The 14,774-nt window shown below is 39.4% G+C and overlaps 1 long non-coding RNA gene across 7 annotated transcripts in view; it reads right to left on the reverse strand.

Annotated features, from left to right (window-relative positions):
* Nucleotides 1-14,774, reverse strand: part of LOC106973852 (uncharacterized) — an 89,895-nt gene that overhangs the window by 33,047 nt on the left and 42,074 nt on the right. For 4 of the 7 annotated variants that reach the window (XR_008295023.1, XR_008295025.1, XR_008295021.1 and 1 more), the window contains one exon: nucleotides 11,586-11,680. The exons of 1 other annotated variant lie outside the window; for it this stretch is intronic. This is a non-coding gene — a long non-coding RNA (uncharacterized LOC106973852). Of the gene's footprint in view, nucleotides 1-6,219; nucleotides 6,352-7,344; nucleotides 7,566-11,585; nucleotides 11,681-14,774 lie in introns of all 7 variants that reach the window. 2 more of the 7 variants (XR_003422041.2, XR_008295026.1) reach the window with 2 other exon arrangements.

The following is a 14,774-nucleotide window of genomic DNA, read 5'->3' on the forward strand; positions in this document are numbered from 1 at the left end:
CGTTCTAGTAAAATTCAAGACATCAGCTTAGAATATGTTAATGCTCATAAATTAAATTGCTCACAGAAGGTGATCAATTTTTAATGTTTACACTCAAGATGTTCTTTTTAATTAACACTTAGCTACATCTGTACTCTCGGTTCACCTCAGAAAATGTCTGAACTTGCAGAGAACTGGAAAAAGTTGTAAGACATCAAGCTGCAGTAATTTTCAAAGTTGCACCCTTCAACTAAAGAAAAAGGGCTGAGGTTCAGAGGATTGACAGCATAAAGAGACCTAACTTACTCTTCGGAAGTAGTCGGAAGCTGCTCGGTGTGCATAGGTATTTTTGGAAAGTCACCTATATTCCTCATATTGAGGTGGAAATTGCCCATCCGTAAAAGCCAATGATACGTTCTGAGGCACATATGTGAAAACAAAAAGTGACTTCCACATTTAATGAGCAAAAGCTCATTAATTAAGAATCCACTGATTTATACTTCATGTTAATTGATCACTTGTTAGCCATATACGACTATAAAAAGCAGATTGTTTGCTAGCTGCGTAACCTTTAGAAATTCATCTACTCATCAGTAAAAATGCAAATAATACCTACATGATGGTTTCTTATGAAATAACCCATGTGAAGTGCTTACCAGTGCCTTGTGTAGATTAGATACTAAATAAATATTCGTTTCTTTCCTGTGTATAATACCATACTTATTTGCATTGTGCTTCTTAGCACAATGGGAATTAGAGTGTGTCAGAAAATACATATCTATCTCACTGTGGGGAATATTGCTTCTGGTAGTCTGGGGTCCTGCTCCAAGATAGGGACAATTCAGGGAAGCAGACCCAGGGCTTTGAAGTATTCAGCAAAGGGAAAAAGTATTATGTGTCATTTAAAGAAAACCTAGTCTCAGTAAAAACAGAAATTCGTGGGCCGTGAGGGTCAGAATGGCTTTTATGGTGGTGGCAATGCCAATTCTATAGGAAAGGAGAGCAGAAGAGTATAAAGAGAATAAAAGAATAATTTTTAAAAAATACAGTGGAGTCTTCTCATCCTTACATTCTCTCTGAATTGCAGTTTTTTAAGGATCTGTAAGAGTATCTCTCCTGGAGAGATTTCCATGTTTGTCCTAGTTTTCTGGGAGAGGAAATTTCAGGCTTTGAGAAGATAGTAACAAAGAAGAATTGGCACCAAAAAGGGTGGGTGGGGCCAACACATATTTTGCAGACTGATGAAAGTGTGATTTTTGGCAAAATGGATGGAAATTGTCATCTTTGCATATGCTCAAACGAGCTGTTGGGTTGGTAAGATACTAAATTATAAATGTATAATTTTTACTACTGGTGCACTAACCTGTCTAGGAAGTTCTCGAGATATATATTTTGGATAAACATCCTAACGTGTGAGTTTCTTCATCTATAAATAGCTACTGCCTATATATTCCAAATATTCACACAAGTCTTACTTTCAGATATCTGTGGAAACTCTTGGTATGTGACTTACTCACATTATTATTTAAACCCATAAAAAATCAGTGATGCACTAGACAGGACGATAAGACTATACACCCTCATCATACTTAAAACCAGAGCTGTGACAGAGCTTCTTGAGTCACTATTTCTGGAATAGCCACTATAATGTGCCACGAGTTGAACTAGCAAAAGTCGTCTTAGCTAGCCAGAATTACTCTTCTTGTATTTTACCCAATTTCCCCCAAACTTTCTAAGTATTCCAATGTTAAAAAAACATTCTTAGAACAAAGGGCACCTGGGTGGCTCAGTCGATTAAGCATCTGACTCTTGATTTTGGCTCAGGTCATGATCTCACGGTTTGTAAAGTCAAGCCCTGTGCCGGACTCTGTGCTGACAGTGAGAAACCTGCTTGGGATTCTCTCTCTCCCTCTCCCTCTGCCCCTCCCCCACTCTCTCTCTCTCAAAATAAATAAATCAACTTAACTAAAATCTTTATAAAAAAAATTCTTACAGCAGAACAGAATATAGCTATCTGAAGTTCTATTTTCTGAAGTAGATGGTTTGAGAGTGGTAAGAAAGTAAGGCACACACACACACACAAAAAGATTCAGTGACTTTTTTGTAAGCCTGCCAATATATTTTAAATCTGGATATTTGTGGCAGGATGATACCTTACAAACCAGGATCTTAGGCCAGTAAAAATTCTTTTGGCTTAGAACTTTTAGAGGTTCACCCAGTCTGAATTAACACCCAACATTCCTTGAAATTTTTATTTTTTATTTTGTTAAGCTATTTCAGATTTACTTTCTACCACGTTTGAATCACTAAAAACCAAAGTGGATAGCTACACTATCTAACCCCTAGAAGAACAGGAGCTGAAGTGTAAAATAAGAACCTTGATCAATGCTTTGTAACATTGCTGCACAGTAGATTCAGCTAGGCAGCTTTCAAAAACATCCAATACCCATGTCCCACACAGGTTATGTCCTGGTATTAGTAATTTTAACAACTCTACCCAGCTGAGTTTAATGTTCAGACAGAATTAAAAAACACTGCTTCTGCTACAGTCTTTTTTTTTTTTTTTTTTTTTTTTTTTTAGGATAGAAAAGAGCCCTTCAAAGCGCTTTGTCCACCACTGTTCCCTGTATATGAAAGTGGTCAATAACTGTTAGATTCTCAACTGTTTGAACTCACCAGGGGTTGGAAAACTTTTTATGTAATAGGTCAGATAGTAAATGTCTCAGGGTTTGCAGGCTGTAAGGTCTCTACCACGACTACTTAACTCTGCTGGTCTCCACCTCCACGACCGGATCCTGGCACTCTAGTGCATAACCAGCCATAGACCAGAGGAGACATATGGACCTGGCTGCATCCCAGTAAAACTTTATTTACAGAAACACGTGGCAGGATGGATTTGGCTCGCTGGCTACTGGCCATAGTTTGCCAAACCCTGCAGTATATCACTTCACGATTCAACTCTTGCAGCCTTTTGCAATTTTACTGTTGTAGCTTTATTTTATAGATTTAAATTATTTGTGATTATAAAAATATTGCCATGGACTAGATAACTAAGCAACTATTATACAGGATTATGAAAGAAATTGCATAAATAAGAATGACCAAAATAATAACCTCTGCACTTTTTATCAGATTACCATCTCTATGATGTCAGTTATTAGTGAATTTCATTACATTCTATCTAGGCTGGCTAATATAACTTTGTAAACGATGCCTACTAGGTACAAAGTGATTAAATAGGAATTCCCTAGTGCTACTACTAGAAGAAAAGAACTGTGTAATTGTTTCTACAGAAAGTAGCATCATGGTTAATGGTAGGAAATACTTGGTACATACAGGGTCCTTTTCCTTTCCAGGAAGGACATTGCCTATCAGTTATAGTAAGCCTAGATGTGGGCTGGCAATGTTTCCTGATACTGTTAGTAGACAAAATGAAATCTATGTGACATTCTTAGCCCAATAGGAGATGTTTTTTCCAGCGTAGACAATAAGCAGGAAATTATTCTCCCCTCCAAGGGTATGAACACCCTTCCCATCACAACAGTGAAGGGTGTGCTGATCTTGCAAAGGGGACAGAGGACCACGTGGTCCTGTTGGAGATGCAGAGAACTGCAGCAAGCCACATCTGAACCAAAGCATATAGCTGGCATTTCACACAGCCATGGGAGGAGAGCAAAGATTCCCATAGAAATCAATTGATAAACATTCTGTAGTTACAGACTATAATTTGGGCTCATGCAAAAGGAAATAGTAAAAACCTTTCTATCATTTATATAAAATAAAGCCTGAAGCAGAGATTTTTGGGCAACTGGTACGGGACTAGAGAAATGTGGAGCACACAAAAAGTGATCCACATGGGACCACAGCCACACTCTCATGGCGCTAGGACCCTGGGCAACCTTGGTTCTCCTCCATGTGGCCTCTCATCCTCCAGTATACTGGACCAGTTTCCTTGCACGGTGGTCTTTGGAAACATTCTAAGACAGCAAAACCCAAAGCTGCAAGGCTTTTGAGGCCTAAGATCCAGACTTTGCAAACCACTGTACCCACATTCTACTGATCAAAGCAAGATTCAAGGATTAGGAAAAGAGACTCTACTTCTTGAGCAGCAGCTCTACAAAACATTGAGGACATCTTTTCCATCTGCCACTCCCGGTGGAGTTGTAGCTTTATTTAATACATTCGTCTGTTCCTTCATCAAACCCTGAGTTAAGCTCTTCAAATTATTATGGGTAGCAGACCCAGATGGCCTCTCTGACACCATCTAAAGATTCTGACTCCCACAGTGGCCAAAATGGATAAGAAGTTGGCTTACTAAAATTCTGTCACAGAAGCTGACTGCTGTCTAAGAGTGCATCTCATACAATTACCCCCACTTCATACTTGATTTTGTAGAACCCTAATATTAAAAGAAAAGAAAGGATTTTAGATCTCATTTAATTCCAGAGTAAGCAAGATTTCAATTCAGAAAAAAAAATGTAACTTTTATTCTATTAAAATAAGAGATAGAGGGGCGCCTGGGTGGCTCAGTCGGTTAAGCGGCCGACTTCGGCTCAGGTCATGATCTCGCGGTCCGTGAGTTCGAGCCCTGCGTCAGGCTCTGTGTTGACAGCTCAGAGCCTGAAGCCTGCTTTGGATTCTGTGTCTCCCTCTCTCTGACCCTCCCCCGTTCATGCTCTGTCTCTCTCTGTCTCAAAAATAAATAAACGTTAAAAATAAATAAATAAATAAATAAATAAATAAATAAATAAATAAAATATGAGATAGGCCCATGAGGGAAAATTATATTTTTCTACAACTATGCTATTTGTTTTTTGGGGCTTTTGGGGGGAACAATACACTGCAGTATTTTTTGCTCACTGAAGGTTTACTATCTGGTTATAATTAAGAAGAAGCAAAGTGAGGCAGGCCACACGACCAATTCCCTGATTTTCTATATGAGAAAATAGAAACAGGGAAGCTAAGGGTTTCACACAAGGTCACAGAGTCAGCTAATGGCTGAACTCATGCCAGAAGACAAAGCGTGCCACTTTCAAAACATTTTCCCAGTTACTTAGATTCAGGAAAAGTATACTAGTGTTAATCTTTAAGCCTTGCTGCCCTGGCAAGATCAGGGATCAGCACTTTTTTTTTTTCCTGTAAAGGCCAGGCAATAATTATTTTAGGCTTTTCAGGCCATAAAGCCTTTTGTCACAACTAGCCAATTCTGTTGTTATGACACAAAAGTAGGTACAATTAATACATTAAAAGATGAACATTCCTGTTACCTAATAAAACTTTATAAAAAAAAAAACAACAACAAAACAAAACAGGCAGCAGGCCAGGTTTGGCCCATGGGCCATAGTTTGTCAACCCCTGTGCCTGATTTAAAGTTTAAAGTACTGGGATGCCTGGGTAGCTAAGTCAGTTAAGCATCCCACTCTTGATTTCAGCTCAGGTCATGTTCTCACAGTTTGTGAGTCCAAGCCCCACATCTTGCTCTGCACCAACAGCACACAGCCTGCTTGGAAATCTCTCTCTCTCTCTCTCTCTGTCTCTCTCACTCTCTCTCTCTCTCTCTGCCCCTTCCCTGCTTATGTTCTCTCTGTCTCCAAAATAAATAAATAAACTTAAAAAAAATGAAGTTTAGACTATTAAGACTCACTCCCATTCTTCACCCCTTCCTACATTCATACTCTTGTCATGTCTTCATTGTAGGAGGGTTTATAAGCCCTTTACTTTGAGCTTGAATGTATATTGTGGGCTAAACTGTGGCCTCTCTCCTGCCCCAACAAAAAAATTCATGTGTTGAAGTTCTAACTCCCAATATATCAGAATGTGACTTTATTTGGAGATAGGGTCTTTAAAGAGGTAATCAAGTTAAAATGATTGGGTGAGCCCTAATCTAATATGATTAGTATCCTTATGAAAAGGGGAAATTCGAAGACAGACATGTGAACAAGGAGAACGCTTTGTGAGTATAAAGATGGTTTTCTGCAAGCCAAGGACAGAGGCCTGGAACAAACTTTTCCCTCACGGCCTTCAGAAGGAATCAACCCAAGCCAACACCTTAATTTGGCACTTTTGGCCTCCAGAACTGCGAGAAAATAAATTGCCATTGTTTTAAGATGCCTAGTCTCTGATACTTTGTTACAGAAGCCCTAGCAAACTAATATGCCACGTTACTTGCTCTGACCAGTGACGCATGGCTGCAAGTAGGTGTGAGCCAGTCCCCAGTTTAGACTTTAAAAAACTTCACACCTTTCCACTTGCCTTCTCGTAGCTCTTCCACTGATATGTGAAAAATATGCTCCGAAGCTGTCCTGCTGGTATAAGGAGCATGAAAGACACTTGAAGCAGAGCCACTCCAGCCAAGCCCAACCTCCAGCTGACCTGCAGATACAGGCAACGATAAGTTATCTTTAAGCCACTGAGTCATAGTTAATTGATTCAAAGTTTAAATTAAACATTAGATAAATTCTCCCAAATAAGACTGTTAATATCCAATACAAGACTATGACTTTTCTTTCCTACCTGTGTTTTGCTGAGTCCATGGAAAATTTAAGTCAACAACTCAAAACATTGCTCACCCCCTTCACCCCCACACCCATTCCTTTTCTCCTCTGGGGAAAATAGCAATGAAAGAGCACTTGAATGGGTTAAGAATCTACTTGCCTGATTTCTTTGAACTCAAGGGAGCAAAATTGCCCTGTAGACCCAGTCTTAATATTGGCAGCTACAAAGTTTACACCTCCTGGGGCGCCTGGGTGGCTCAGTTGATTAAGCATCTGACTTTGGCTCCGGTCATGATCTCTTGGTCCTTGAGTTTGAGCCCCACGTTGGGCTCTGTGCTGACAGCTTAGAGCCTAGAGCCTGCTTTGGATTCTGTGTCTCCTTCTCTCTCTGCCCCTCCCATGCTCATGCTCTGTCTCTGTCTCTCTTAAAAAATATATATTAAAATTTTTTTGCTTTTCAGTTTACACTTCTTCACCAATCTCACTTTATCAACCAGGTTGCTTCTTCTTTTTTTCGCCAGCTTTATGGATATATAATTGAAAAATAAAAATTGTATACAGTTAAGGGGTACAGCATGCTGATTTTGATAAGGGCTGTTTAAGAAATGGGTCTATAAAGAGGTATTTTGTTATTGTTAACTGAGTAATGCAATCCATTTAAAACACACGGAATTAGTAAATATTCTTTGAACAGATAGACAGTTGATTCTTAACCTTTCTAGTACTTTCAGTCTTCAGAATGTTGTCTAAACCTTTTGGTCTTAGTTTTTGCTGAATAGAATGAAATTAGACTAATCGGTGTGTTAGTTTTCTAGGGTAGCATGGTACCACAACTTGGGTGGCCTAACACAACACAAACGGATTGTCTCACAGTTCAGAAGTTTGGAAGTGCAAAATCAAGGTGTCAGCAGAGCCGTGCTCCTTCTGAAACTCTTAGAGATTCACTCTTGGGGTCTTTTGGCTTGCAGCTGCTTCAAGCTCTGCCTCTGTCTTCACGGAGCTGCCTTCTCCCATGGATCTCTCTCCCCTTCTTGGAAGGACACCAGTCATGTAGGATGAAGGGTCCACTACTGCAGCAGAACCTCATCTGACCTTTTATACAGAAGAATCAACCAGAAAATAGTTTAAAACAGAACGGCTGGGGCACCTGGGTGGCTCAGTCGGTTGAGCGTCCGACTTCGGCTCAGGTCATGATCTTACAGCTCTCAAGTTCGAGCCCCGCGTCAGGCTCTGTGCTGACAGCTCAGAGCCTGGAGCCTGCTTCGGATTCTGTGTCTCCCTCTCTCTCTGCCCCTAACCCACTCGCATTCTGTCTCTGTCTCTCTCAAAAATAAATAAACATTTAACAACAACAACAACAAAACAGAACTGTCTTGTTGAAGAAACAGTAGGCAGCCCCTAAACCTGTCCTTCACCACCAGTTCCCCTTTCGAAACTCACATCTCCAGTGGCACCTCAGAAAGCCTGAATCATAGTCTGTAAAATCACTGGCCTATGTAAACTCTGGCTTTGTATGAGTTTTCTCAGAAATATAAAATATTCTAGAAGAGTAAATTTTCTCTCAATAATTGTGTTCAGTAAACTTTTCCTATCAGAAAATCAAATTTCATGCCCCTAAAAACAGTTACTCTGTAAGTGATTAATTTTTTTCTCAGAAACCACATTATCTTAATTTTTTTTCATCTAGTTTCTACATATATCTGTTTGATTTAACTGTGCAGAAAGAGTTAAGCTAGTAGGCTTGGGATATTTAAACACCGCACCTCCCAAAGAAATAACTGGTCCCTGACCAGTTCCTGAGAGATGATGTCTAAGTCCTTGAAATATCCTGTCCGACAGAAGTGTCTGTATGGCTACAGCCTTGGCATTTGCTACACAATTGATGTTAACGGTGTGATTTATGGTGGGGGTTTTGCACCATGTTGAATCAGTATGACCTCTGGAGGGGCTGGAGACTGAACAGGGCCAGTCACATGGGGGCTCCATGTCTATGTGATCAACCCTGGACACGAAGATTTAGTGAACTCCCCTGCTTGCCAATACCCTGTGTATACAGCCATACATGATTACAAGGAGAATTAAGCGCTATTTACATGACTCTCCTGGCAAAGGTCAGCTGGAAGTTTATTCCAGGACTCTCCTCGACTCCACTCTATGAGCCGCTTGCCTTTGTTCACTTTAATCTGTATCCTTTGCCTATAGTGAACCATAACTATGAGTATACAGCTTTTCCAGGCTTTGTGAGTCCTTCTACAAATCATTGAACATGAGAGTGGTCTTGGGGACCCCTGAAGACATAACTCTTTAAGCAAATATATCTCATTGGGAAATGTAAGGCTGTAATTAGTAACTTCTCTGCAGAATATGTATGTGTGATAATTTGACAGTGCTGTGCTGTACATTACATTTGTTTGTGTGTAACATGTATGTGAAAAGTTCCCAAGCTGCACGTAAGTGGTCATTGAAACCGGTGAGAGCTCAGGCCAGGCCCCGAATTCTTATAAAAGGATATCAACATTACTACTGGCTCATCCTATCTTTACAGGGTGTGATCTGTCCTTAAGCAGTCACACAGAGAACTTGTCCTCCAAGCTCTTGCAAAACCAGAATGATGGCTGAAGCATTTACTAGCAATAAGACTCCAAGAAAATCCCATAACCTCTGATCCTTAGTCTCCTGTTTGTAAGCAGAAAAACAGTAAATAATCACACTGAATTATTGTCAAGCTTAACAAAGATAAGGTACATGTGACTGAATAAAAATAACAGAGGATGGCTCTTTGCCACTAACCTTGCTAAAGAGGGTCTTGTCTTTCTATCACATTTTCTTTCCCTTCCTTGTCTTCCAAGGAGGATTCTGCCTTTGCCAGGTTCATTATTTGGAATTTGATGTGCAGAATCAGAAAAGAGGGAAAAGATAGAAAGAGAAGAGGCACATAGACTAAGGCTGGGGAGTAAGTTTTTCAGGAAGACTTTTGGAAACATAGGTCTGACAGGTGCTGCAGAAGGGAAGAAAGTGGATGGGTGATAGAAGGTTTTTTTTTTTAATTTTTTTTTCAACGTTTATTTATTTTTGGGACAGAGAGAGACAGAGCATGAACGGGGGAGGGGCAGAGAGAGAGGGAGACACAGAATCGGAAACAGGCTCCAGGCTCTGAGCCATCAGCCCAGAGCCTGACGCGGGGCTCGAACTCACGGACCGCGAGATCGTGACCTGGCCGAAGTCGGACGCTTAACCGACTGCGCCACCAGGCGCCCCAATAGAGGGTTTTTTTTAAAGGAGTGTTGAATCTTCATAATACTTGCAGATCACAGGTATAAACCTGAGAAAGCTCAAACAGTTTGCTGCCCAAGTTAAATAAAAACCGTAGAAATGATACAGAAGACTGCTTGAAGAATAGATGTCCAACCTTTCTGTCAGAACATATAAAACTTCATAATCTGGTACTTGTCTCATTCCTCAGAAATTCTTTCACTGAGTTCCACTTGAGCTGTATGTCCTTAACTCATATCATGGGGATAATAGACTCAAAACTGTATTGTACCTGGGGACATTTTTCAAACGTGATGTCATACTCCAGAAACTTCCCTCAGAACCTAGTACCAGAAAGATTAGTTTCTCTAAAGATCTAATCTGTTTCTCCCTTCTGACACTGATAAGCACATCATTATGGCTATCCTTACGATCAGAGTCAAATTTCTAGTCCAATTTTTACAATGTCCTAACCTTTAATATTTATTTGCATTTGAACTGCTTTCATCATCCTTGCATGATGACCAAATCATGTTGTTGGGAACAGAGAAGGATAATACCACCAGAACAGGAAGAGTTTGAGGTTGTTAGGAGAAGACATGGAAGTTAACAGACTTCCTTTATGTGTGTGTGTGGGAGAGGACATCAGTGGAAATAGCCTTAAGACAGGCAAAAGTAAATCAACATGCATTTAGCAGCTCCAATAAGCCAACAAGAATAGGGGAGTTTGATGGAGCTTTAAGAGTCAAGCTAAATGAAAGAAGCTTCTTATGAAACTTGACCCAGCTTAAAAGATCCGAGCAATAAAAACAAGCACAGTGTTATGGTTTTAGGATCTATGCAAAGAATTCAGTTCATAATCAGGTGGCTGCAAAGTGCACAGTTTTGATTTTTAAATACCAGTGGATTGAACCTTGGAGTCCCCCTGGAAAAGACTAAGTGTGCTTAAGGATTTAGAGAGGTTTAACCAGCTGGGGGTGAAAAAGTTTGCAACTGAACAATCTAGGCAGTTATGCCAAGTACTGTGCCATGCAGAGTACCCATAATTTATCTCTGTGATTATAATATCAACCCTAGAACTTGATTTTAAAAAAGAATCTTCTTGAACCGTTATAGACTCCAGGAGGCAACACAACGGGACTTTTCTTTGAAGGTCTTTTTGGTGGTTTCATGAACAAAGTCCAGCATGTTTGTGTCAGACGCATAGAATCACACTCAAGAAGAACCTTACAAATCATCTAGCCCTACTCCCTCATTCTACAGGTTTAAAACTAAAATTCACAAAGGCCAGAATCAGGCAGTTCAGCACAGGCCAGAATCAGGCAGTTCAGCTAATGGCAAAAAGCTGAGGCCTTTCCTTTGGATTCCAGCACAAACTCCCTGTTCTGTGAGAACAACATCAGTCTATATTCTGCCCAAAATGTTACCAATGCAAGCTCTACAGATAAATTTGAAGCTATTTCTGGCTCAGAAACAAAGACTTACAGCTCTACTCTTCCTCATAGGGTACAACAGGTCACATTTGCCTTATTGTCTTATAAATTATTCCTATTTTAACTCATCTAGCTTTCAGATTCCAGTATAATTTGCATATTCCATAAAATTCCCAAGTGACTTTACTGAGCATATGTGTTGACAATGTAGACAAATTTCATCTTATTACTTGTTACTACATGTCTTTCTTTATGAATCTCCTCTGTCTTTTATGACTCAAGACTTCCTTTCTAAATCTCCCTGGACCAATATGCCTCTATTTTCACTAAGGTTTGGTTAGCTCTTTCAAATTCAAAAATACAATCTGTAAGTATAAGTCTTTTCTTCAGCAGGATAGTCATACTTTGTAGTTTCTTGGTAACTTACAATTTCCCTTCAGTGTCCTTCATCCCAGGATATTTGGAGAAAGTCTTATTTGTCCTTATTTTCATTCCGTAAGTATCTCTGCTTCCTAGGAGCATCTTCAAGTTCAAGGAAAGAAACAAAGCAGAACCAAAGTTGTATTAAAGTACAGCAGGTACATTTTCAGGATCATTATGGATCCTTGGTTTGCTTAGAAATTCTGCGCACTCTAGGGGCACCTGGGTGGCTCAGCCGGTTAAGGGTCCGACTTCAGCTCAGGTCATGATCTCACGGCTTGTGAGTTCTAGCCCCGTGTCGGGCTCTGTGCTGACAGCTCAGAGCCTGAAGCCTCTTCAGATCCTGTGTCTTCTCTCTCTCTCTGCCCCTCCCCCACTCACACTCTGTCTCTCTCTCTCAAAAGTAAATAAACATTAAAAAATAAAAATTAAAAAAAAGAAATTCTGGGCACTCATGTTTTTTAATAACACAAAGTCATCATTATCATATTTTCTATTTTTCCTATGGTCCTATGACCTATTATTTTTCTTTATGTTTTACAAATGGGACTTTTTGCTGTATCCCATATAACTGACACAGAAGCAAATTCACAAAGAATGATAAATATTTTTTGCAATGACGTGTTAGTCAAAGCAAGTAGTTAATTTTGTCAGACAAACTCTAAAACTATGGGAGACATTGTGCAATAATTAAATTCACATAGTCTTAGATGAACTCAAATCTGCAAACTTTGAGAAAACACAGAGCAGTGAGTAGGAATTCCTCAGAATGGTTCTTATCTCTTCCACTTAGTAGGTTCTCTCTATGAACTACACTAACAATTTTTTTAAGTTTATTTATTTATTTATTTACTTATTTATTTATTTATTTATTATTTTTTTATAAATTTTTTTTAACGTTTATTTATTTTTGAGACAGAGAGAGACAGAGCATGAACAGGGGAGGGGCAGAGAGAGAGGGAGACACAGAATCCGAAACAGGCTCCAGGCTCTGAGCAGTCAGCACAGAGCCTGACGCGGGGCTCGAACTCATGGACCACGAGATCATGACCTGAGCCGAAGTCAGATGCTTAACCGACCGAGCCACCCAGGCGCCCCTAAGTTTATTTATTTTTGAGAGAGACAGAAAGAGAGAAGGGGAGGGTCAGAGAGAGACAGGGAGAGAGAGAGAATCCCAGGCAGGCTCCACACCATCAGCATGGAGCCTGATGTGGGACTCGAACCCATGAACTGTCAGATCATGACCTGAGCTGCAACCAAGAGTGGGACCCTTAACCGACTGAGCCACGCAGGCACCATTCTATGAACTTTTATTATAACATATAAAACTATTAGATTCAATTTTTCATTTCAATCCCTCACTCTCTAGATTAGTTACCATTTGGAATTCACTAACACTAAAATTTGGAATATTCCTTTATCATCAAAAGGTTTCTACATCTGCTACCACCTATTAAATCCCTTCACAAGCCTTAGAAAAGATGAAACTCATCATTAGGGTAAATATCAAGGGCATGATTTTAAGGCATCTTCAGAATTCTTCCTGGAGCATTTCAGGGACACTTGCCTCAGGGAAACATGTTCTGACGTCCAGGCAGAGTAGCCACAACCCAAATAGTCCTGGAGTTATTTTAGTGCTCTGTGATATTTTCATCCCTATGCTTTGTCCTCCTTTCCTGTAGTATCACTTTCAGGATTATACTTCATACATAAAGAATGAAATAGGAAAGTGACAAGGAAAAATAAATATTAAAAGAGTAGGACCAAAAAGATGGTCAAAAGCTTGTTGCTTACTTATTTTTCTACTCAGAAAACATCTTTTTCTCTCTATATATGTACATACAGACACACATATGAATACATATACACACATATGAACTAAAAACTATATGTAATTAAACTACACTTTATTTTATTTTATTTTTTAATGTTTTTATTTTATTTTTGAGAGAGACAGAACACAAGCAGGGCAGGGGCAGAGAGAGAGGGAGACACAGAATCCGAAGCAGGCTCCAGGCTCTGAGCTGTCAGCACAGAGCCCAATGCAGGGCTCGAACTCACAAACCGCGAGATCATGACCTGAGCCAAAGTTGGATGCTTAACCGACTGAGCTGCCCAGGTGCCTCTAAACTACACTTTCATGTTACTGTATTTTCTGAATATCATTGGTCTACGTGTATATATATATATATATATATATATATATATATGAGCTTTTGAAACAATGAACTTCAATTTATTTTGCCAATTTATACATTATAAGTGTTAACTTGCATATTAATAGCTAACAATCGGCTTCCTTTTCTCTACATCCAGAATATATGTAATTTTACAAATACAAGATCATATCTCACATACTGTGTGGCAGCACAGCCTAGCACTTTGCACACACTCAACCGCCAGTCACTATTATGATTATTTATTCCTCCCCAGATTGGGAGAGATGTTGACCAGCATGATAACAACAGTGGCTTACATCTTTGGAATGTTTGCTATGTGCTACGATGAAATTTACAGATGAGATAAAGTAAGTCACCTGTCCAGGGTCGCCACAGCAAGCAAGTGACCTGCGGCTGCAACCCTCAAAGGGTGTACTTTTAATGCCTGTTTTATTCTTGACTGAAAACCAGAAAACCAGATATTCTTTTTCTTTTTTTCTTTCTTTTCTTTTTTTTTTTTTTTCTGGCTCACACCATGCACAAACACCACCCATTTCCTTTAAAATGCTCTCTCCCTGCACACCAGGAATATTTTGAAAAATCTGCCCTAAATTTTTCCTCTCCTTCCACTCTGGGTTTCTGTGTCTTCCCACACACAGAAAGGGAGCATACCATTACTCTTTGGGAAATTAAGATTCTAAAATCTCTTTCTCCTCTTGACAATTTCTCACATGGATTCTGAATATTCATAATCTCACATACAAAAATGACAAAAAAAATTTTTTGAGTAAAATCTTGTATCAGTTATATGAACCACATCTTAAGCTTTTATTAGTCTTCTTTTAATATTTATTTTACTCTATTTCACTAATATATCCAAATACATCATCATTGTCTTTGGTGATATTTTCATGTACTCCAGGCCTCCTCCCAGTTCAAGAAAAATTTCAATTTTTCCTCAAATGAGACTTCCTACCTGATAGAATTTTTAAATTTCGTTGGCTACCTATAATATTTGTAGACTAAATTTTCTTACA

This window comes from Acinonyx jubatus, chromosome A1 (assembly GCF_027475565.1).
Source record: "Acinonyx jubatus isolate Ajub_Pintada_27869175 chromosome A1, VMU_Ajub_asm_v1.0, whole genome shotgun sequence".
Classification (NCBI taxonomy): domain Eukaryota; kingdom Metazoa; phylum Chordata; class Mammalia; order Carnivora; family Felidae; genus Acinonyx; species Acinonyx jubatus.